General features: G+C 37.6%; 1 long non-coding RNA gene across 1 annotated transcript in view; it reads right to left on the bottom strand.

Annotated features, from left to right (window-relative positions):
* Positions 1–678: 678 nt before the first annotated feature.
* LOC134378640 (uncharacterized) overlaps positions 679–25,134 on the bottom strand; it is a 151,486-nt gene continuing 127,030 nt past the window's right edge. The window contains exon 7 of the long non-coding RNA XR_010023672.1: positions 679–3,876. This is a non-coding gene — a long non-coding RNA (uncharacterized LOC134378640). The remainder of the gene's footprint in view (positions 3,877–25,134) is intronic.

Genomic DNA, 25,134 nt, shown 5'->3' with positions numbered 1-25,134 from the left:
GGGTGGGCTGGGCAAGGCTTTCCCTTTAACACTGTCATGAGGAAGACATCCATCTGTCAGCAGAGGCTCTCAGCTGTATTTCCAGCCCAGCTTCCTCCCAACTGACTCATTCAGTGATGCCACAATCTAATGTTTATGACCTAACAGTTGATCACCATGGAAGTAGCACAAACCCTAGACTGTTGAGGACCAAAACCAGTGCAGAGGTGCTGGACAGTTTAGACAAAAATAAAAAAAGGAGACCCTTATTCATAGAGACCACATGTTAAGTTTGAACATCCCAGTCCTCATGTGGGCACTTCCACTGGTTGCTAAAACTGATATTTGGATGCCTTCATGCCGATTGGAGTACCCAAATAAGAACTTAGTGTGACCAAGTACAAATAAATACCGTGGCATTTAGAAATGAAGAGCAAGAAGTAGAAGGGAAAATGTGTATGTAGCAATTTAATGAGGTTTGGATTACAGATTCAGTTTCCTTGCCTTTTTGCCAGCATGTGGCAATGGTTCTAAAAGAGAAGGAAAACGTGTTGAATGCCAGGAGAAAGACTAAGATCCCCCAAAACTCCAATTTACCAAGAATCCTGGTGGTATATTCACAAACCGGGCGTGTCAGGATAAAATGGCTATTCCATGCCACCCGATAAAAAGAAAAGCCAAAAGGAAAAAGAAAGCCAATGATAGTAAATAAGCACTTTTTAATAAAGATTGTACTTAATACTGTGAATGGCAGGAGGTCTTGGCACAGACGTGGGAGCTAGGTGAGGACTGGTGTGGCATGGTCAAGGTGAAGTGAGTCTGACTTCCTGGCCTGCCCTCCCCAGACTAAGAATCAAAAAGAGCTGCCCTTCTCCAGCCCTAAACAGCCCTGTATGAACAGAGTGTCTCCTGGTAATGCTTGTGGCTTGCAAGTAATGTGAGAGTCTTTTTATAACTGTTGAGGTTTAATTTAAAAAGGAGCTCAGAATCAGCGGTAAAGGGAGGGGAATGTTGTGAACGACAGACCATCTGAAACGGGGAAAATCATAAATACCAGAGTGTCTGATTATTTGAGCGTCTCTTGAAGTCAAATAATGAACCTTCTTCATGTTCTGCTTCTCTGGACTTGGCTTCCTCTAACAAATTTGCAGGCATCAGGGTCTGTCTGGAATTCATTCCAAGTTGGAGGGATATTTTTTCCCTTGACATTTTGCAGCTGAGACAGCCCAGAGCAGGAAGCTGAGGAGTGTAACATTACCAAATAAGTCCTTTCTCCTGCCCGTATATTTTATTTCCACAGGAAAAGAAGGCATCTGTTGGCCACTGAGAGCTGGTCAGTAAGGGTGCAGCCGCAGTGGGCTGCCTCTGCTGGCTGCGGGGAAACTGATCAGATGCCATTTTTCACACACACATACAAACTGTTCTAGATACCACCAATTAAAATTTGTGCTATGCTGGAGGAAGAAGTCTGACAGCTTCCCACAAGCTGTCCAGCTATTTTAGGGGAATTATTTATCACACACCATATTGGTCTTGTTTTCTCAAGAGTGCTGGAGTGGGATTTAGGAGAGATGGCCTCTGTGGCTGACATGCCTGTGCCATTGATAAGATTGTTCCACCTTAGGGCCTTCAGATGCTTTGTATGTGGAATGAAGATTTGGATGTGATGAGCAACCAGATCTCTTCTGGGTTCCCAAGACTATGGTCTCCAAACTTGCTTCATCACATGCCTGAATCACTAAAACAAATTCTAGGACCTGTCCATATGCTTTTCTTTATGGGTCTAAGACATTAGTCTCAAACTATCATAACTTCAGGAGCTAGGAAAGAATATAAGGTAGTAAAGCAGCTGCAGATTGCATACCCTTGGCTTGCATATTAAATATGTAAGAAAACTCATTGTTTTAACCTAATCTTGGTCAACCTTTTGTTGACCCACTTTTAAAAGAGAATGATTACAGAGAGTTTTTTTTTAACTGAGAAAAATGACAGTGTAAGCAGGTTGTGAATGGGAACTAACACTTAACCTTGAGTCAGGGAAACATTTGGGCGTGGTAGGGACTGGGGTAATCTGGAGCACATATGCTGGAAGCTCCTTCCTACTCCGATGAGTTGTCATCATGCAGGAATAGAGGCCTAGTGCTGCCAAATGTGACTTTTCAAGAGAAATGGGAGACCTAGATTTTAATATAAAGTTAATTTCACAAATAAATTTTGGCTCAATAGTTTTAAGGTCAAGCATTGAGGCCAAGCATATGATGGTGATGTGCCACACCCAGCCAGTAGTCAGCCCCTTGGTGACCTCTGATCTAATATTCAGCTGATTTAGAGCTGTAATTTTTTTGTGATAATATTGGCACTTTACAATCAGACATCCAAAGCTCTGGTCAGCATGATTATGTATGCGTAAGGAGGAAAAACAGGAAATGTCATTTCATTAAGATCACTATGTTTTTCTCGAAATTTTCAAAAGGGGTCACTTCTTGAATCCTCTTAAGGCTGCCCCATCAGACCAGTAATCTGTGATGTTTAGTCATAAAAATAAGAAAAATATTACATTGCTCTTGATATATTTGTCACTTTTGCATATGGAAATCTCATAGAAAAAATGTTATTTTAAACAATTTTTGATGTTTTATCAGATGAGATTGGCAAACTTTTTCTGTGAAGGGCCAGATAGTAAATATTTAGGATCTGTGGCCCATTTACAACCATTCAACTGTGTGTGGCTGTGCAAAACCACCCATAGACAATACGTACACAAATGAGCATGGCAGAATTACAATAAAACTTTGCTTATATGAACAAGCTGTGGGCCAGATTTTACCCATGGGCTATAGTTTGCCAACCCCTGTATTAGACCATAAGCTCTTCTAAGATGTAACCTGTGTCTGATTTAACTCTGTATCTTCAGTCCACACAATCCTGGCACAGAGGAGGTACTACATGAATATTTGTTAAAAAATTGAAGGTAGTTGAACTTAGCAGTTTACGTCAATAATAGTTAACTTCCCATTTGGGTGACTGAAAACCCATCATAGGGTTGATAGGTTGTATTCGCCCTGAGACTTACATCAGCATTTGGATGCCATCAGAGAGCCTGTGGTTCATCTGAATGTTCTGAATGAGGGAACGAGGTACTCAACCAGGCTCATGAAGCAACCTAAGGGACTGCTTACACCTCATACTCAGACTGACAGGCCAAGGAGCAATAGCCACAAAAAGACCCTCATAATTGTACAAAGAGGCTTCTTTCCTAATTTCTACCTCAGCTCTTCTTTTGACAACTTAAATGACCTAAACCAAGCATCTATTGTGTACTTATACTGTAGGGCAATGATTTTCAAACTTTTGATTATGACCCCAATGCATGCACACTAAAAAGTTTCCCCAAACAATTCTTATCTTTACCAGGTGTAATTCACTGGGAAATTTTATCTTTGCTTATTTTTAGTGCTTGGCAAAACGCTCCAAACTGATTTTAGAGAAATTTTCTAAGTGAATTTTTCTAAGTTTAAAGTTAGATCAAAGGTCACCAAGGGGCTGCCCATTGGCTGGGTGTGGCCTCTCATCATCATACGCTTGCCTTCAATGTTTGGCTTTAAAATTTTTGAGCCAAAATTTAGTTGAAAAATGCCACTATTCGTAACACTTGGTTTGAAAACCAAAGAAACAGACTCAGTTCTTGTCCTTAAGGGATTTGTAATCTAACTAGAGAGATAAGACACGTCTTCTAACATTTAAAGAATAAGTCCTGTGGTTTGATAGAAGACAAGCTACAACATCTCTGGCACCAAGGGTTCTTCACTGATGATGGCTGGCATTTTGAAAATCATAGAGGAGCAGTGTCATTGGTCTGGTCTGGAGCCTGGGCTGGAGACTTGACACGGGAAAAATCTGCCAAGACAGAGAGAAAGAAGTGAATTACAAGAAATAAAATTTCCAAGTAAAAAGGCTTCCTTTGGACATTTTCTTTTCTCCTGACTCCAATCCCAGGGTAAAGGAGAAGAACCTGAATTAAAATCAGGATTACTGGGGAATGAGAACTCAATCTGACTCATTTCCAAAAGTCAAAATGGAGTTACTGGAGGAAATGGTCTAGAGAAAAGTATCATTTTCTAAGTGAAGGTAATTCTTTGGGGGAAAGAGAAGACAAAATTTGAAGACTGGTGAGGTCAATCTAGACATGCAGCTATCAAAAAAAAATTAAAGTATTTTCTCTTTGGTTAATAATAAGATTGTTAAGGTAGGGAAATGTAGAAGCACAGCTTCCTTTGGTTAGGAGCCCCTAGTTTGTCAAATCTGGCATGGTTTTGGGTGGATGGTGGGGAAGAGAACGAAGAAACTTGAGTAGTCAAATGGTCAAGCAGATTAATTATCTTTGATAGCCATATTAAAGTTATAGGTGAAAATATATTTACTGATAACATTTGGCAGTAGGGGTGAGGGGAGAGGGAATGAGGAGTCTGGGTTTGGCAGTAGGGCCCAGTATTCAAATACATAAAAGTAACTACACGGATTTTCAACAACATAAAGTAATCAGAAAGCATAGAACTTTTGCAGAAAAGCTCTGAAAGTGAGAATCAAGCTAAGTTGAAAAAAAAATAAATAGATAAAAATGCCTTTAAAATTTCTTGTGACAGATTAATGCTAAAGAAAGACATGTATACTTGAAAAATCCAAACCAAGATAGCTTAAGAGAAAGGGACTTAGGGCATGGAGAAAATAGGAGGCTTAGTATCAAAACCCAGAAGAGGAAGAATTAAATAATGATTTTTATGATTGCTATGGACTGAATGTTTGTATTCACCTAAATCCTGACCCCAAGTGGTATTAGGAGGTGGGGACTTTTGTATGTAATTAGGTCATAAGGGTGGAGCCCTCATGAATGGGATTAGTGCCCTTACAAAAGAGACTTCAGAGATGACCCTCATCCCCTCCACCTTGTAGGACACAAATGAGAACACAGCCATCTATGAATCAGAAAGTGGGTCCTTGCCAGACAATGCCATGTCAATGCCTTGATCTTGGACTTCCCAGCCTCCAGAACTGTGAGAAATAAATATCTGTTGTTTATAAGCTGCTCAGTCTATGGTATTCTGTTATAAGCAGCTCAAAAAGACCAAGACAATTATGTGTGTTTTCAATTTTATAGAGAAGAAATATTATAACAGCAATGAATATCTTATTTAAAGATTATTTTTACTTTGATAATTCTATAATGGGGTTTTTAGTCCAAAGGGATTTATGAAATAAACAAATAAAATAGGAAAAAATAAAGAAGCCAAGTGATGACATTCTCCATTATACAGACGATGACATCATGGACATCAGTCATCTAGTTTTGCAACATTTAAGGGAGGGTGTCTATAATAATCTCCCAATGATGTAACCTTCTGCTAATTTTTCTCAAAATAAAATTAATTTTAACCCACTTTTTAAAAATCTTGGGTGTTATGAGTGAGCCCAATGCTACTAAGTTCATCAAACACCAAACTTCATTTATTATTGACGTACTGGTTTCACACAACACTTTTATGAGACACCAGACATGTTTTTAAAGCCGAATGTTATATTCTCCATTAAAATTTAGATATCGCTATGTAAGTGACTTATCCTAAGTTTCCAAAGCATGTTAGGAATAAATACAGAATATCTTTAGCAGTGATATTCTCAAAGTTATGATTTTAAGGGCATGGCTTATTGAGCATGATCTCAAATACAGTGCTATTCAAAACTCCTTAACTTTTTTTCAGAAGAAAAGGCATAATTCTTTATCCCAAGATCAGTTAACAAATAATTAGGAACAAAAACAAGTGGCAGGACAGGTCCAGATAGTTCTGGACTTACAGGAAGACAAGGAGAGAGAAGGGGACTCCTGGAACCGGAGGCAAGTCTCCTGTCACTGAAGGAGCATCACATGGATGAGTCATTCAAAGATTTGATCATCTTATTAATAAAATGACAGGGAGTAGCAGGAGGCATGGACTCACAATCCTAGCTGCTGACTCTTTCTCAAAGGTCCCATCTTTGTCATTGCCCCTGAGGACAACCCATCATCTTCTCTCTACTCTGGGCAACTAGCTCTAAGAGATGGCTTTTACTTAGTATTATAGAAAAATTTTTCCAAGCACTACATCAGCTCCCAACATACTTAACATTTTTTGTTACTTTCCTCCTCTCTCACTATCTTAGTTTATTTGCAGAAGTAAATTCATTATAAACATATATTGTATATATATGTGTGTATATATATATATATATATATCTGTACATGCTATGTGTATGCATGCATACTAATTTGACCTCCTATTTTATTATCCCCACATAAAACACTATTTCTAAAGTCCTGTTGAGTGAGAGGTGGGAGTTATTACAAAGTGTTCTGAATGGTAGGGAGCGACCTTTGAAAAGTAAGTATTTCCCCTAAGTCTTTCTTTATACAGGAACAGAATTCTGCACATGTTCTGTGTTACAACTTATGGCATAGAAATTTCAGTGATAAAACTTTGAAAGAGGCAGAACATAAAAATAATTGATTTTTCCAGGAAGAGAAAAATCCTCCTTAGAAAGAAAACTACATCACCAGAGCCCAAGGGATCTAACAATATTTTCTGAGTGAATAAATAAGATATTGTCAGGGCAGGAGGACACTACTTCCTCTCCTTGTTGAAAGGGCTATGAATAGCAATGACAGTGTATATTATTGAATATAATAATTATTCTGATGTGAGCACCAAAAAAAATATTGATATAAACATTAAAAAAATGATTTAAAAAAAAAGAAAAAAATGTCAGTACTAGTAAGTCAAGTCACCCAGCTTTGGTAGCTTGTATAATACTGGATTAGTTGTGCTCAGACAGATCTAGGACTTATGTTTGTAGGGTTCCAGCAAGGGTGAAATTTGAGGCCAATATACCATATGTCTTAATATTTAAATTATAAATCAAGTTAATGCACTGTAAAAAAAAAACATTTTATTCTCTCACCTTGACATATATTCCTTCAAAATGACAAAATTCAAAACATATATAAATCTATGGTTTTTATATGACTCAATGCTAACAAACTATCAAGGACAAGTGCATTAATTTTTATTGTGTATGTCTGGGTGTTCTCCTGATGGCTCATGATATTTGGATGGCTAATAAAATAGTTGCATAAATATGAATTTTTTAATCTTGCAGAATGCCCCATATACAACCATAACAGTTGTGGTTACCACACTACTTTGTGAGTATCTCTGGAGCTATGATTTGCAACATGAAAAGAAATAAGAAAATTTGCTTCTTAGGTAAGTAAGAAAGTTGTTCAGCCCTACTTGGAAACAACACTTTGCTCTCGAAGAATGAACTGCATTCATACTATCTGAGAAGAGGAATTCGACAAGTTACTTAATATATTTTTTCTTTTACCTAAGGGCTTCTGCTCTTCAAATCCTGCCTCTACTCCAAAGCAATTTTTCTTATCAATCTCAACAGTGGCAGAGACACCATTACTTTTTCTGGGACACATGGCACAAGTATTTCCCTGGAGCTTGAACAGCGCTGGTCACAAGAGCAATGTTTAGGATGACAGGTTGTGCTGGGCCTGTACCAAGTGCTAGATCCATAGTAAGAGCACCATGTTGGTTTTTTTGTTTATTTGTTTATTATTTATTTATTATTTTTAACTGATATGCATTGACTGTACATATTTATGGGGTACAGAGTTATATTTCAATACATGTATACAATGTGTGATGAACAAATCAGAATAATTAGCATATTCATTCTTACAAAAAATTATCATTTCTGTGTGATGAGAGCATGTGAGCTCCTTTTCTCCAGCTATTTGAGAACATACAAGAAATTATTGTTAATTATAGATGCCCAGCACTACTGTAGACCACTAGAATTATTTGTCATGTGTTCGTAATATTCAGAGCCATCTGCAGTGGTCCCTCTTACTAGCATGTAAAGACACTATTAAGTCTAGGTATTTCTCAAATGCTTTCATAGATGTGCAAATCCTAAAAGGCTTCAGTCATGCACAAGGTTCCACAGAAAAGTGTTGTTATTATGAGGTTCCTTAGCAGACTAGGATTTGATAATTCTACATACTACGTGTACTCTCAAGGTGGTCATTGCCATATGGAAATACAATTGTAGATTCACTTACAGCAAAAGAGCTCCATCAACTTTTCAGGGAAAATTGGGTTTTCTCCAAGGTTTTTTTTTTTTTTTCTTAGAAGAATTCCTGATCCAACTGAATTTGGCAACTCCTTGATCTTGACCTCTGTTTTCTTACTCTCATGCCTCTATGTCTTTTCACCCAGAAAAAACTATTACTATTGGTTTCATTTCAGTTTAATTACAAGCATTTTTAATTTCTGATACATTAAAAGTTTGGTCTTCACTAAGCACGCATTTCCCATTCCAGATTCATAACACTTTACAGGCTTTGAACAATGGGTATCTGTTTCCTCCTGTTAGGTTTCCAGAAACAGGCTTTAGAGAGCTGCCATGTGTTTATCTTTCTTAACACTCCAACAAGCACCCCTCCGTGACTCACAGACACAGAAAGCCAAAGTCCCTGAATGGGTGTTTATTCTCAACAGCCAGATGACCCTGCACGTGGCTCTCAGCGTGGGTGAGGATTAGGGAACCTTGAGGAGGTGTGTCCTGCAGATTTTAGTGAAAACAAAACCACCACAAGGCAACTTACTCTTTGCTTAGACCCTTTAAGGAAGTTCAGCGTTAACCACGAAACCCAACTCAGCTTGCCAACTTTGCTTTTCCTCATTTATGCTAAAATGGGAGAGGAAGGATCAGGTACGATGGTCAGGGTAACATAAATACAGTGGGAACTTGTCATTTTCAAGAGCTTACAACACGGTATTCAGCCTTTAGAACTGACATTCTGTGACTATTTAGCACATGACTTTTGGTGGTCTGATTAGACCAATGTGCTATGCTTGCTTTAGGGAAGTGAACATAAACAATCTTTTATCCCAATCACAAATTATTTGTGATTCAGCTCCCCTGTCATCTGGTTGTTTTCTGTCCAGTTCTGTAGAGTTTTATCACATGCATGCACAGTTTAGTATTAAGCAACAGGTCCCAGGGACCCCAATGCAGAAATGTGAAGGTCTTTTTCTCAAAGTATTCTCCTCTCTGGTGGTTTGTCCTGTAAATTTCATCTGTCTCTGCTTCCCTAATCTCCAGTCCCTCCACTCCACAAGATTGAAGTTCTCTATTTGGGTTCTGGCTTCCTGCACTATGGTCACGTGTGCCTTCAAGCAGGAAACAAGAACATTCCCTGGGCCTCATTTGTCTTCCTTCTCTCAGACATCACAGTTCTGGCAACGTTGTCCAATTCCTTTTGCCAATGCTACATGTTTTATCCAGTTTTCTAGTTGTTTATGGGAAGAGGTTAATTCTGCTACCAGATACTCTATTATGCATGGAAGGAGTCTCCAATCATGAATTATGATTTAGTAATATTAAAACTGAGATCAAGACAACCTATGTGCTTACCAAATACATTTTCTGTTTTCCTAGACTTCACTTCCCAGGCTGGTAACAGGGATTGGGAACTCAGAAGAGTCATAATGAAGAAAAACACTCTTTTTCTGTCCCTGGATATTGTCTTGAGGATGTGAAATCTGAAATTGCTAAAGTCAGCTGGCAGCTGTTCTACAGAAGAGATGCATATGCCAAAGATGGCCACATGGGAAGATGAAAAGTTCCTATGTTCTCCATGATGACATTCAGACAGTGAACAAACAGTTGTACCCTAACTCAGACTTACTGTTATATGAAATAACAAATTTCTCACAGTTAGAGCCAGTAGATTTTCATTCCTTATGGCCAAAAGTGCTGTAACAGGAATAGTCCTTCTTGTGAGTAGGTTAGGAGATGACTTTGAAAGTCCTCAACTGAAATGAGGAGAAAAGGACAATTCTGAGGATATAGAGAGAAACTGAGGAGTTCATCTTGGCACATGTTGAGTTTGAGCTACTTATAGATCATCCAGGGGGTTGTCCAATAGGCAACCTGGATATGTGACCAGAAGATGGAAGTGTTATGTAGGTTTGGGGGTCATCATTGTATGGTTCTTAAAGCTGTGATTATGGGGAACATTGCTCAGGAGAATAAGCAAGGATGAAGGTATCCATCGACTCTGGTCTCAAGGAGGATGGACTGCTCTCTTTGTAGAGGGTAACCCCATTTAATTGGCCATTTTCTCTCAGGTATCTGAAAAAGGCTGGGATAGGATCAGAGATGAATCAGGAGGCTTGGCCAACAGCACACACAGGATGAAAAGGAAGGAAGCACGATGGGCCTCATGGAAACAGAGGTGGATCTCTAGGATTCAATGCAGCCAGGCCACACTCACTCTTAATAACTTTGGTTATGCCACAATGTTCTTTATCTACTTTTTGTTTTCAAGGTAATATGTAACGGAATCTAAAACAAAGCCATAAAGATTACAGTGCTTAAAAATTTTGTGAATAGAAACCTATGTAGTTTATCAATAGTACTCATAATTCTTAAATGTACTTCTCTGAGTTTGAAAAGTTTATACAATAAGTCAAAACTTCAGCAGTTTGTTCTTCTGGGAACTTATCCCCTAGTTAGTAGACTCTAGAACTTCCTAATACTAAAGAAATGTAATCTGGAATTGCCATTATAAGAATATTGATTTGTTGATACTTAATGATCTTTTTTCATAGAATCATGAATATCTTCAAAACAGCCAGACTCAGAACACCTTAATGCCACATCTCCAAACTCAAAGAAGTAAAGTTTTGGTTTAGGTTCAGATTGGTTTAGAGGAAGATTATTTTCCTAAACTAAATTGGGAAAAGTTAATCTCCTTTAACCATCAACCACAAACTAAATTATTAAGCTTTGACATAGGTCAGCTACTACAGATAGACTTAACCAATCTGATTAAAGCCTATAATAATTTGATATTCATTAATTACCTTGAAATACACATGTTAAGATAAGTAACATTAGAAATAAAAGTATTTGAATATGTATATTCGAGGCTATTTTTCTTTGGAAGCAAAGATTAGGTGTGAAGTTGCAGGGATTTAACGAGAAAATGAACATAAAGTACTTGGCCCAGGGCCTGGCACTCAATAAAACTAAATAAAAGAGAACTATCACTATTATAACATCATTCTGGCTAGGCCAGTTCCATTACACTATTGTGTCTTTGTTATAAATGCTGTAAGATTTTATTTCTGTTTTTACTTAAGACTGGTACAGTTTAATTATTTGTCTATAAAGGCAAGTCATATCAAGTCTATTCAAGTTTAGGAAGTGGTAGATGAAGTTTATCAAACAGAGAGTCTCTCCCTTTGTAGTCCCTGTATTTAGAGTGAAGAAATGTCACTCAGCCTCTCTTCTGCCACACCATCTCGTACATCATTTTCCCTTCTTGAGGTCACAGGGATCCCAGAAAGTACCAGAGAAAGCCAGCTCTACCTGACTGCTCATTAACCAACCCGATCTAGTTATCTCTTTCCAAAGACTGTGAAATTACTTGCCTTTCCATTCAGACTAATCAATATTCCCTATTTTGGATCTCTTGTGCTATTAACTTTAGAGCCCTCTCTTTATCCTTTCCTTTTTTAATCTCACTTCCAAACTTGATGTTCTTTTTCTGATAAAAGCCTAGAAATACTGAAACTGAGATGCCTCAGTTTAGGTCACAAGGATTATGTCATTACTGCTGCATCCTTTTAATTTCCAGGGTTTTTTTCTTTGCGAGTTTTTCATACGTTTTGATGAAGATTGAGTAACGCTTGGTGATTTGCCATAACATTTATTGAAAGAATGTTGACCATGATACCTCAGTCTTTTTTTGGCTCTAATGTTTGAGCATTTGTTAAATTTTCTCACTAAATTAACCGCTAAATTAGTCTACCAGTAGTCCAAACCAGAGAAAAAATGTCGCCTCAATTTTCCAATCAATCCAGTCCTACAGATTTTACTTCTTAGGTATCTTTTAGTCTTTCCACCTCTCCACAACTATCTGAAAAGGCTATTAAAGCACCTCTCCCTTTTCCAGTGACATATCTGTGTGAGGACATATTTTCTCCATATGCTTCAGTCAAAGCAACATATCACAACAGATCAAGTACAGATTCAGATATGAATATCTAACTCTCTCCTATTGAGTTGGACATTAAAGAGGTTTGGAAAAATGTAAAACAATGTCACTTTCATATTAATTTTTTGTTTTGGAAAATATAGGTATTTTAATAAAGGTATATTAATTATATTTAATGGGTTTATAATTGTTATTAAAAATCAGTCATTAAATATTTTTAAAATTCTTTAGTTTTCATGTCTAATATTAATAGATATAACCCAGAAAAGCAAAAGCTCTTTGGGGTTCTCAGTAACTTTCAAGAGTATAAAGAGATACTGGGGCCAAAAGTTTAAGCAACACTACCTTTAATCAATAAAACTCATAAAGAAAATTTCAGAAATGATAACCTTCTCTCAAACCAGGTGGCCAATATACTATCATCTCTTCAATTTTGTATATTTAAGCACTAGGCAGAATGTTTGAGGGAATCTACAATAAGCCTAAGAAAATAAGTCAAGTGTATTCTAGATCAAGCCAAATTATATTCTATTTGGCTTTCTTGTTTTTAAATGCATGCATATTAAAAATATGATGTGAGTGTGAATTTACTCAAGCACAAGTCAAAACTTGGGATTTGTGTTGTAATTGTATGAACTAACAGACTCGCCAAAACTTGCAATGACTGAAACCTGCAACTCTTTTTCTAAGCATATCAAGTAATTCTGGGTAGTTGATGTATCCACTTTCAAGCTTCTGCAAAGATTTTCCCAGCTTATGAGTAATTATGTTTCCCATGCAAGTAAGAGTATGATCGCTTACTTTGGAATAATGGTAACCCATTATAAAAACTCAGAAAACCAAGATATCAAAAATCTGATGAAGAATGAAATTCTACCATTTACAGCAACATGATGAGCTTGGAGAAAATTATGTTAAGTGAAATAAGCCAGGTGGAGAGAGAGAAATACCACATGTTCTTGCTCATCAGTGGGAGGAAGGGAGGGAGGGAGGGAGGGAGGGAGGGAGGGAGGGAAGGAAGGAAGGAAGGAAGGAAGGAAGGAAGGAAGGAAGGAAGGAAGGAAGGAAGGAAGGAAGGAAGGAAGGAAGGAAGGAAGGAAAGAAGGAAGGTAGGAAGTTAGGAAGGAAGGTAGGAAGGAAGGAAGTTGAACTTTCAGAAGGAGAGAACAGAACTGCGGTTACTAGTGGTGGGAAAGGGGGAGGGGGAGGGGAGTTAGCAAGAAATTGGTTAATGGACACAAAGAATAACTATGTTTTGTATTGATGAATAAGCTAATTATCCTGATTTGATCATCACATATTGTGCACAAGTATTGATAGTCAATTTTGTACCCACAAATATGTATAATCTATTATGTGTCAATAAAAAAAAAATCTAATGAGATCATTTATTTGGTCACCTCCTATCACACACCCACATCACTGTAGGGATGTCCTTAGTAGTTTTTCTTCATTTGCTGCTCAGTTTTCCCACAGGCTTATTCTTGAGAAAGTACTTGTGTTTTGTTTTGTTTTAGACTATTATCCTTTTGGTTTTAACAGCCCTCTATCCCCACCACAATGCTTATTTTCTATGGGAACATACTGTTTTGGGTATCTCACAGTAAGTAGGACGCTACATTTTAGAATCCAAAGGAAAAAACTTACTACTGTTTTGCAGAATGATTAAGAACAAAGAAACAAATTTCTAGACCATTTAAAAAATATATACTTTCAGGGTTATGTGTTTTCCCTAAATAAAGCCTTCTCATTTTTTTTTATATTTCCAAAACAGAGACTAAAATATCTCAAAAAGGTTTCCAAGAATGTTATCTTTTACACTCAACTCAAGGATTCACTGCCAATCACAAAGCTCACAAAGCTTATTTTATGAAAGTAAGTTCTGAATGAATGGGACAGATGTATCAAAGCAATTATGTATTACTTAGCATTTAGCCCACATGTGTGTTTCTTATCTTCCTTGCTTTAATTCATTTGTATGCAGCAAAAGCAATAAAATTTGAAAGGAAAATATAGAGTTTCAGTTGATGGACTATTATGATGCTGTCCACATGGTTTGCTGATGAATAGCCTATTATTTACTTACTATTTCTCTTCTGATTCTTCCCCACAAATCTTTGACATTAGCAAAACTTTATTCTATTAATTATTCTTAATGAAAAACTTCTTCATGCTCTTATGTTTTATAAGATCACATCAATTAGTCTCCTGGAGTGCTGAGAGGCTGTTGAATCTAACAGCAAAAATCCTTTGTAAATCGCCTGCACTTTCTCTTTTATCAGCTCAATAACCTGAGGCAGGAGAGCATGTGTATGTGATACATTAGCAACACTCCACAGCAACATATCTTTTTTATTTTTTTTAATTTTATTTTATTTTGTCAACATACAATGTGGTTGATTATTGTGGCCCATTACCAAAACCCCCCTCCCTCTTCTCTCTCCCCGCTCCCTCCCAACAATGTCCTTTCTGTTCACTTGTCATATCACCTTCAAGGAATTGTCATTGTTGTGTCTTCTTCCCTCCCCACCCCCATTTATTTGTGTATTTATTTATTTTTAGCTCCCACCAATAAGTGAGAACATGTAATATTTCTCTTTCTGTGCCTGACTCATTTCACTTAATATAATTCTCTCTAGGTTCATCCATGTTGTTGCAAATGGCAGTATTTCATTCATTTTTATAGCTGAGTAGTATTCCATTGCGTAGATATACCACATTTTCCGTATCCACTCATCTGATGATGGACATTTGGGCTGGTTCCAACTCTTAGCTATTGTAAAGAGTGCTGCAATGAACATTGGAGAACAGGTATACCTTCGACTTGATGATTTCCATTCCTCTGGGTATATTCCCAGCAGTGGGATAGCTGGGTCATATGGTAGATCTATCTGCAATTGTTTGAGGAACCTCCATACTATTTTTCATAGAGGCTACACCAGTCTGCAGTCCCACCAACAACGTATGAGAGTTCATAGCAACATATCTTTATGTCAGCTCTTGGCTTCAGTGTCTTGGAGAATTTTGTTGCACCATCCCCTGTCCACTGGATTGGGCCCAGTTCTAGCTGTTTTCAAGATATTAAAATGTTTCTCATCAGTTCTGTTACCATACAATTATTAAGCACCCTCCATATTCTATCCAGGCTTCTGGCTGGACTCTGGGAATACAAATATGAATAATATAAATAAAAACAGTCCTTAGTCTCAAGATATGAATAGTCTTGTAAACAAAGACGCAATGAAGATAATTCAGTATAGACTGTGCATATCGCATATTCATTCACACATATGAGTATTGATTGAAAACCTCTTATGCCAGGTACTGTGTTAACCCTGACAGCAGAAGGGAACTCAGAGGAGAGGTCCTTTTCCCAACCGGAGCCTTCAGGGATGACTTCTTGGAAGAAGTAACGTGTAGGTTCCTGTTACACAGATGGAGACGGGTGAGAGCATTCTGTATAAGTAAAAGGAACAGTCAAAAGCACAACAGTGTGAAATGTCCTGCACAATATAGTAATCTATAAGCTATGTGTTATTTCAAGGACATAAAATGAAAGGATTAGAGAAATGACAGACATATCTGGAGTTCTGTGAAGGAGAAAGAGCTGGGCTGCCAAGGATTAAAAAGCACCCAGCTTTCCAAAGCCCACTTGACTAGTAAGAGCTTGAAAAGGCTGAGGGCATTCTCTTAGCAAAGTATTATAACTTCATTAGGCTAATTTATAACTATTGTACAGAATCTGGGTAAGAGATTCCTATCAGGTACAGACAGATAAAGGAGGCTAGATTTATGCCAGAAATAAACAGGGAGGTTAGGATGACTGAAGAGTGGAATTTTTCATAGATATACAACACACACCTTCACACACACACACACACACACACACACACACACACACGCACACGCACACGCACACACACGCACAAATTCTAGCATAGCAATTTCTTTGTATTAGCTAAAACATATTTACTTAGTACCCAGTGTGTCAAAAGACACTACCCAGGTTATGATTACCCTGAAAGTGAGTGAAAACAATTTAACCAGCTTAAATCAGACTCCTGCTTACTTCAGTTCCATACACCCTTCCTAGCCTCTGTGACTTCTAAGACTAGAGATACCTTTATTACTGGTTGAGGAGAAGACAGAAGACAGAGAAGGATCACCTGTATAATTGCCCACTTTGCCCAGATCTTTTTCTAGCTGTCCTTCAAGGGGCTAGAGAAAAATCTATTCTCTGATGTGAATTGCATAGAAACTATTCACAGTTGACCACATCCACTAGGCAAAACTCACCAATCCCAAGGAATGTACAAAGTCAGGCTCCAAAACACAGGCTGACTGATCATTCTGCCCATCTAAATTGGGAACTAATTAAATGTTTTAACTGGACATCTCTCCTCACTGCAGAAGAACAGAGACATTTTGAAGAAAACATCTAAATGAAACACTTCTTTGGAAGAATCGAGTTTGACTGTATTATGCTCCTCTCTGGTAGCATAATATATTTCTATTTGGCTTTTCCCCCCAATGTACAATCACAGGCTAAATATCACTTATGCTAGAAACTGTAACTACAGAGAAAGGATGACATTATATCTCATTGATCATCAGAAACAGTTTGTTCTCACCTATGTAAGATTTCAATTCAGTCCACTGGGGCTGATGAAAGATATAAATAATTTGCATAAAGGAGCTTTTAGAGCAGCACTTAAACATGTTGGGTTTCGTTTTAATGAAGTAAGAGTGGGAGGCTAAGTAATTCATTTCATTTCCATTAGTAATTAGATGTTGTTTGAAGCATTTCTCCTGCTTGGCAATCTCTTAGAGAAGTATACTGTTCCGAGGCAGCAGAGCGCTAATTCTGTCCAAGCGAGGAGCCTCCACTTGGACTTACAGCCCAGCCTTTGTTAGAAGGGCAGCTGGATTTAGATTGCAATGGATACAAAAATTAGTGTCGAGCATGCAAACAGCTACAATAAATTTACAAATAAGACCTCAAGTTGTTCAGCAGCTACTCTTTGGCAAGAATTGTCCACACTGAAGATTGCCATTAATGTTGAGTGATTTGACTACGTAACATGAGTCAGATATTGTGCAAGGTGATGGTGCACAGATATGAAAAAGACACATAAAATAAGGCAGACACATAAAAGCATAACTTGAATACAGTAAGGTAAGTTCCAAGGTTGAGACAAGCACAGAGTAGCATAGAAGTCATCCTGAGGGTAGGGGCTCAGAGGAGAAATTCTGAAAGGAAATGAGGGCTAAACTAAATTTTGCACAATGTGTAGGAATTGGACAGTTTAGGAAGAAATGGAATGGGTAATCCAGATAGAGAATGCAGACTACACATTGGGAAATGGTGGTGGGTAGGTAACGAGAAGAGAAAATTTAGTAAAAACAGAGATGTCTGTCTTTACTAAAAAAAAAGAACTTGCAAATTGAAAAATGTAGAGATGGCAGAAAAGTCCAATTTTTTTAATGGTCAAAAGATTTGAATGGGCATATTACAAAAGTGAATAACTGAATATTAGTAATGGTTGCCTCATTAGTAATCCTAGGAATGGAAGGAAACTTTTATGCTAAGATAAGGAACTTGGACTTTATCTTCTGGGCATTAGTGAACTATTGAATAATTTTGACGGAAAACCGAGAAAAAAAAACAGATAATAGAAATAGATCCACAGAGGATCCAGGTATCGATACTGTAGTTTACATGAAAATGTAAAGGGATATGAATAGCCAGAATATTCATGAAAAAGAGGAATAAAGTTGAAGGACTTACTTTGTCAAATATTCAGACTTACTACAAAGCAACAGTAGTAAAGACAAAGTGTAATGAAAGAGACATACAGCAATGAAACCGACTAGCAGGTCCAGAAATAAACTTACACATATATGAATGCTATAGTTTTGATAAAGGTGGCACTGCACAGCAGGAAGGAATATACCATCTCTTAGCAGATGGTACTGGGTCATCTGGATATGCATATGGGGAAAAAATGAAGCTTGGCACCTACCTCATATCGTACAAAAAAATTAATTCTAGATATAATGTAGTGATCAATGTAAAAGGTAAAACAATAAAGCTTCTAGAAGAAAACATAGGAAAATATCTTCATAATTTGGGGTCAGGCAAAGATTCCTTAAACAGGATTCCTAATGCATTAGTCTTAAAGGAAACAATTGATAAATTGAGTTACATTCAAATTTGAAACTTCTGTTCATCAACAGACTGAGAGTGCAAAGGTATATATACTCGTATATGCATGTCTGCATCAATATCTATCTCTCTATCCTATAATCTCTTATATCTGGAATATAGAAAGAACTCTTACAAATCAGAAAAAAAAGGCAATGAGCTACAATTTTTAATTGACTAGACGTTTGCAAAAATGGATGTCTGAATACCCAAAAAACATGAATATTTGGTTGTCTCATTAGCAATTAGGGAAATGCAAAGTAAAACCACAGTGAAATGGCATTAGATGCCCCCCAAACAAGGTAAACTTAAAAAGAATGACAATACCAAATTAGGCAAGGTTATAGAGACCTAGAACTCTCTAACACTGATGTTAGAGATGTAAATAGGCACAAACACATTGGAGACTCTGGGAGTACCCATCAAACTGGACATAAGTGTACTCTGTGACCTAACAATTTCACTATCAGGTATCTATTTTCCCAAAAAATGCATGTATATCTGCACCAAAGTGAATGTTTAGAGCATCATTATTTGTAATTGTCCCAGACTGAAAATTGCTCAAGTGCCCATCAACAGTAGAATGGCTAAATAAATTATAGCATATTCATATAATGGAATACCACACAGTAACAAGAATGAATATTCTGTAACTACATGCAAAAATATGGATGACTTTCACAAATATATTATTATGGGAATAAAGCTAGATTTAAAAAAGAGTGTATTCCACACTATGCCATTTTCTCAAAATACAAAAGTAGGCAAAACTAATTTATGTAGTTAGAAATCAGGATAGTAATTATTATTGGGGTAAGTAGTGACTAGAAGGTGGCAAATAAAGGTGATTTTGTGGGTGCTTTTTACCTCAGTGGTGGTTATACAGGTATATTCAGTTGAGAATATGAATCAAGCTGTACATTTAGGTGCACCTTTCTGTATATTTTGAATATATTTCTTTAACATAAAGGTTAAAAAATACCTGGGACAGTCAGGTGAGTAATGTAAATGAGTAAATCAAGGCATGTATAAGTAAAGTACTAACTAAACTTCTCACTATGGTTTGTTCTTAATAGTATCTTAGATTGTCTTCTTTTGACAGACATATTTGCATATTACACACCTGAGAATATTCTTTACTTAAAAAAAAATGAATGAACTATTGGTACACCCAACTGCATTGCTGAATCTGACACAATACTAAGTGGAAGAAGTCAGACATGAAATTACTACATAATTCCATGTATACAAAGTTCAAAGACAAAGCTACTCTATGGTATTATAAGGCAGTTTGGGTAGTGTTTGGGAGGGGGTACAATGGGGAATTTTAGGATGCTGGTAAGGTTCTATTGATTGGGTGGTGACTGTGTTTCTTTACTTTGTGATACTTCATTAGGCAATACACTTTGTGTACTTTTCTGTATGTTATACTTCTATAAAAATTATATTAAAACACAAATAAATAGAAAACATCTTGTAAGAGAGCTGGTAACGGATGTAACATCACTATTTAGAACTTAGAAAAAAGTAGAAAACTGGCAGGAAAAAAAGGCAGAAGAATTGACCTGTTATAAAGAATACTGCTGGCCTCATATTACATCATACCTGTCCAAAGTCATCTGCTAACACTTGACACACTGGACTTGAATAAAATGTACTCCCATTCATAATTGCAGAACATCAGCCCAGTGCATTTTTCTGAAGGAAATTTCTGGGTTTTCAAGAGCTGTCCTTGGGAAATATCTGTGCACAGAATACACGTAAACTTTCATATTTAGGACTTTTCCCCAATTATTTGTAATCTAATTCAAAACACTAAAAATATGTTAGTTGGTGCCCAAATAATTCTCTTTTATAGCTGAACTTTGATCTTCAGAATTAGCCATACAAATATAGGCAAAGTTACCAACATACCCTAGACTTTTTGCTATACAACTATAGCCTTATTCCAAAATAATATGTACTACAGCATGGTTTGGCTGATATTTTTTTTTAAGAAATGAATGTTTTTGTACTTTTTTGCTGATATCCTTTGAGGATGTCTGGCAACTTGCCTCCAAATAATCCAAATAAGCATTTCCATCATGGATTGTTACTTTTGAGGTTAGTCTATATGCTGCTGTTGCTTTTCAGCAGTTCACTCATGGCTGGACGTTTTAGAACTATGCATCCTACTGAGGTAGGAGGCTCTCAGTTTCCAAGGGTTCTGGTTTCAGGACACTCCTCTTAGTTTCAATCCACTCCCCTAGGACTCAAGCCCACTTCTGAGTCCCAAGCTAAAGTGGCCTGTTGCACCTATTTTTGCCACCAGCATGTGGAGATTGAGACCACAGGAGGAAGACTTAAGTAATCTCACTGGCTGACCATGTTCAGTAAAAAGGAGTTTATCTCTTGAATGACCTTCCACTGAAGGCACTAGAGAGCACCAGATACATTTGAATATATTCAGTGCATGTGGTGGGATTTGACCAACGAAAGTGCTCCAAAGAGACCAACTGAGCATGTGCAAGGCTATATTACATAACTGGGAACCACCCCCTTTGTTGAATATTTATTAGATAGCATGAATATGTGTTAAATAGTGAAACTATAAGAGTTGAATCCTGGTAGAAGGCAACGTGGTGGTTGCTCACTTTCTGAGGGGCCAACCCGCACTCCCCCGGCAAGGTGTGCACACTTTACTTCTGTGTCAAACTTACTTTTAATGGGCTTCTGCTCACTCTCTTGAGCCAGCCTACACTTTGTGCTAAACTTTAAGTTTGTGTTTCTTACATTCGTATGAAACTAGATGCAGGCCCTGCTCAGTGTCTGGAGCTAGGACATACTTTCTCTGTGAAGTCTATATTTCTCATTCTCTGCATGTAATCTGTTTTCACTTTCCTACTGTGACTCTGCCCTTGAATTCTCTCCTTTGGCAGCATCAAGAACCTTGTAGAGGATGCGCTGGGTTAAGGCTAGCCATCAGGCCTCCCCAGACCCTCTCCTCGGGTATCACTATAACCATAAATAATTTCTTCACTTTTTCTGCTTGTTCTTGCCCTCCTTCAAAGTGTGACAGCTGCTTGTTTACCACTAGCCTATATCCTTCTTACATTATCCACCCTAGAAGATAGAACAACTAAGCTAGAGCAAAGATACAGGGACAATGCACTTTCTGTAGCCCAAGATGGATAGTGGAGGTTTTCTCATTTAATCACTTTTTGTGTACCTCTCACAAGTAATTGTAATAAAATCCTTGCATAAAGCCTTTACTTAAGTGCAGCAAATTAAGCAGTCATACTGGTGCATGCTTTGCAGACGTTGCCTGCTAGTTCTTTGTGTTTGATTTCTCCTCCCCGGCAGGAAGGGACAAGCAAGGGCTGGGAGAGATGAAAGGATTAAACCAAAATAGCAGTGATCATGAGTTGTGTTCTGGAGATGTGCTGGAGGTTGAATCTGGGGTTGCAAATCTGAAAAATATCATCAATCCAAGTGATGAGAGACAGAAAGGAAGCTGAGATATGTAAATCAATCATAAAAAGGGAAATCAGAAATGAGGAGGAGGGGAATAGACAATCAGAGGGGTCTTAAGTTGGTAGTCAACAATACTGCTGTTAATTAGGATCACTGAGAATTAAAGAAACACTGATATCTGGTCCCTACCCAGACACACTAAACAAGGCCCTAGAATATATCTTTTTCATAGTTCCCCAGGTATTTCTGGCACAGATGGCCAGTGGAGCAGCATTAGGGAACCACTGCTCCGGAGAAAGTCAGAGACAAATAAGGTCTCTCAATAGATTTTCACAAAACTCCAACATGGATTCACTAGGAGATGTTAAGTTGTTTAAAGGGGCTGGAGTGAGGCGAATAGTTTGTCAGTTATTTGGGAAAACGGCTTCCAGGGAGAATATTTGCTTCACACACTGAAAAAGGGAAGCCAGTTTAGTGCAAACCTCCTGTCATGGGAATGAATCGAGAATGATGTCTATCTTGGGAAACTTCTTAGAAGATCATTTCCTCTCTGTGGTTATCTCGGGTAAAGCATTTAGAGAGCAAAATGGAATGACAACACGCTATCCCACCATAGCCGAATGCTGTTCTGGTTCTCTTTGGTGATGTCACTGAGGGTGATAACATTAGCTTCTTCAAACTAAGGAGGGAGGAAAATGAACTGGTGTCAGGGGCAGCTGGACTTGGACTGGCCTATGTGAAGCTACAAACGGAGCCCAATCAAGAGCTCTGAAGGTCAAAAAAGAGGAAGTTGCCAAGTGTTTAATTCAGGGACAGAAGAAAGCCCCAGTACTTGGTTAGCTAGCAAAGAGTCCTCAGCAAATCCCAAACACCTCTTAGGAGGACAAAACAGCACAAAGTGCCTGAGGCAAAATCCTGGGCTTGTTTAAAGGGTATGCCTGTGTGTCCTAGGCTCTCTCCTCCAAGGCTGGCATTGTGTCTGTGCTATTGTCCCTTTCACTAACACCAGCACTGAGGGAGCTGAGGTAAGCCATTGACCAGAGTGTTTTCTCAGTTCCTGAGGAATGTTGACTGAGCTGTGGTGTTTTTAAAGCCCTAATAAGTAGTACGCCGTGTCCTCTGTACCTTTATTTTTCTAGATGTGTGGAGAGGACACAGTCTTTTGCTCCTTTGCCAGTACTCCCAAACATCCTTGTTGCTGTGAATGCCATGCCATCCTCTGAAAGTGGACGGCATGACCAGAGCTTTGCACTGCGATGCTACATTCAGGTTTTCAGATGGGAAAAACCTAAGTGTAAGCGAGCCAAAACTGAGGCCCACTGAGCATGCGCAGTGGAAATCCTTTTGAAAAAGGCTATGCGGGTAGGGATAAAAGTACAATTCCTATTTGCCATCGAGGCTGTAGGACAGAAACAGAAAAAAATGCTTTCTTTAATACCCTCTTCATGTCATTTTGATCCATCCTGAAGTTAATTACCGTAATCTAGGTAGACCACAAAACATTGTATCAGAAAGCAAATTTTAGGTTTAATGATATAAATATTTGCTTTCTCAATGTCGACACTGACACTTTTACTGATTTTACCACTATGCACCAACTTCTATGAAAATGTTCTCTCTTTACAAAACGACTAGCCTAGTAAGGGGCTTTTACTTTCTGCCTACAAAGAAAATATGGAAGTGCCTTTCACCTGGATGACAACAAGTAGACTATGAGACACAGTAGAGAAGGAAAACCACTTCATTTTTGTCCCCGTCTATTGAGAGACAAAGGTTTACCAAGAATAACAGGGGAGAAATTTTTCAACTAACCAAAGAATAATTTTTAGACTTTATCAGAATGCTCTCCAGCCATGAAGAATATAAGTAATTCTGAATTCTGTGAACTGAGGATGCCTTGGTTTTGAGAAGGACTAATTTGCATTCAATTTTGGATTTCTTTTCAGAACATCCCCCAGTTGCATTTATGCATCACTTTCTAAAATAGAGCAGCATGGCGCACTGTGATTGAGATGTTAGGAAGGATTAAATTCTGGAGAAACATGAATGGAAGCATGCCACAGTCTCTGCAGGAATTACTGCAGTCAAGAGGCTGGAGGCCCCAATAGCCAGTGAAGTAGCTTTTTAGAAACCAGAGGCTGAGTTCTAATTTTCATAAAGGGACAATCCAATGTAAAGCAGACAACAAAGCAAATTATAGAAATTGCCTTAAAATAGAAGAACTGTGTAACTTTAGATTTAAACATCTAAATGTGAATATAAAGAGCAGAATCATCTGTGAAGAAAGATATTTTACAATGTCTCAAAAGTTAGAGAATTAGGATAGATACAGGGAATTCAGGAAGATAGTTTGCTGTAAAAAAATTATGTATTTATTAGAAAGATAAAACATTCCTAATGGCTTTATTATTAAAAAGAGTTTTAAAATATACTCCTCTATTAAATTAGCATCATCAAGGCCATTTCATCCATTAGTCATTAGAGTCCAGCGCCAATGGGTTGAGATGTTTTTAAAGGTCTACAAAAATCATTGAAACCTGAAAAAAGAAAAAAAGTGTTGGCTCCAAACTACAAAATGAAATCTGCAAAATGGAAATTAATAAATTCTTAATTAAATATCTACAAAAAATAACATTACATCAACTAGTTAACTGCAGCTCTACTTTTATAATTGCAGTATAAATTAGATTTAATGTGGGATATGGGTGGATTTTAATTTGTTTGATATATTATACATGTGATGTGGCCAAAAGTAAGAGGACAAGGGCCTCATAACAGCTCTGAGTAAGATCAACGTGATCAAAATGGAAATTTTTGTTTTCCTAGAGACATTGGAAGTCAAACAACGGAAAACAGAAGAATTAGGAATGTCAGCGTTAAGTACCAAAGCAGTAGGCTTTGGAGAAAACCTCTCCCAAGAACGAGCAATAGTGGCTGAAATGTCACCTTCATTCTTCTCCATCGAGGCACTGCTGTATAGTAGTGTCTATTTTTTTTTTTTTTGCTTTTAAAAACAAATTTTTCTCTAAAATAGGTAAATATGCCATTAACATCTCATCATGAATCCAGTTGGAAAATTAATGAAGTACTGGTCCCTGAGGAGTGATATCTAGTGAGTGTGTGGGTGGTGAGAAAGTGGGCATGAATTTAAAATGTGAAGACAGACCTGGTTCAGAGCAAGCCAGGCCTGAGTGAGATGCACTATTAGGAATGCCTAGGATATGAATATACTGGGTAGAAAGGTTTAGTTTGGGTACTGGATTTAAATGTTCTCACTTGATCTTCCTTATTTAAAAAAAATGATCTACTTTTCATTATCCACTTATTACACAACAAATACAATAATACATCAGTTGATACCTTAGCAATGTAATCTGCATTAAATGGA

This window comes from Cynocephalus volans, chromosome 5 (assembly GCF_027409185.1).
Source record: "Cynocephalus volans isolate mCynVol1 chromosome 5, mCynVol1.pri, whole genome shotgun sequence".
NCBI classification, from domain to species: domain Eukaryota; kingdom Metazoa; phylum Chordata; class Mammalia; order Dermoptera; family Cynocephalidae; genus Cynocephalus; species Cynocephalus volans.
The sequence above is the reverse complement of the archived record's forward strand: the minus strand, read 5'-3'. Positions and strand labels throughout refer to the sequence as shown.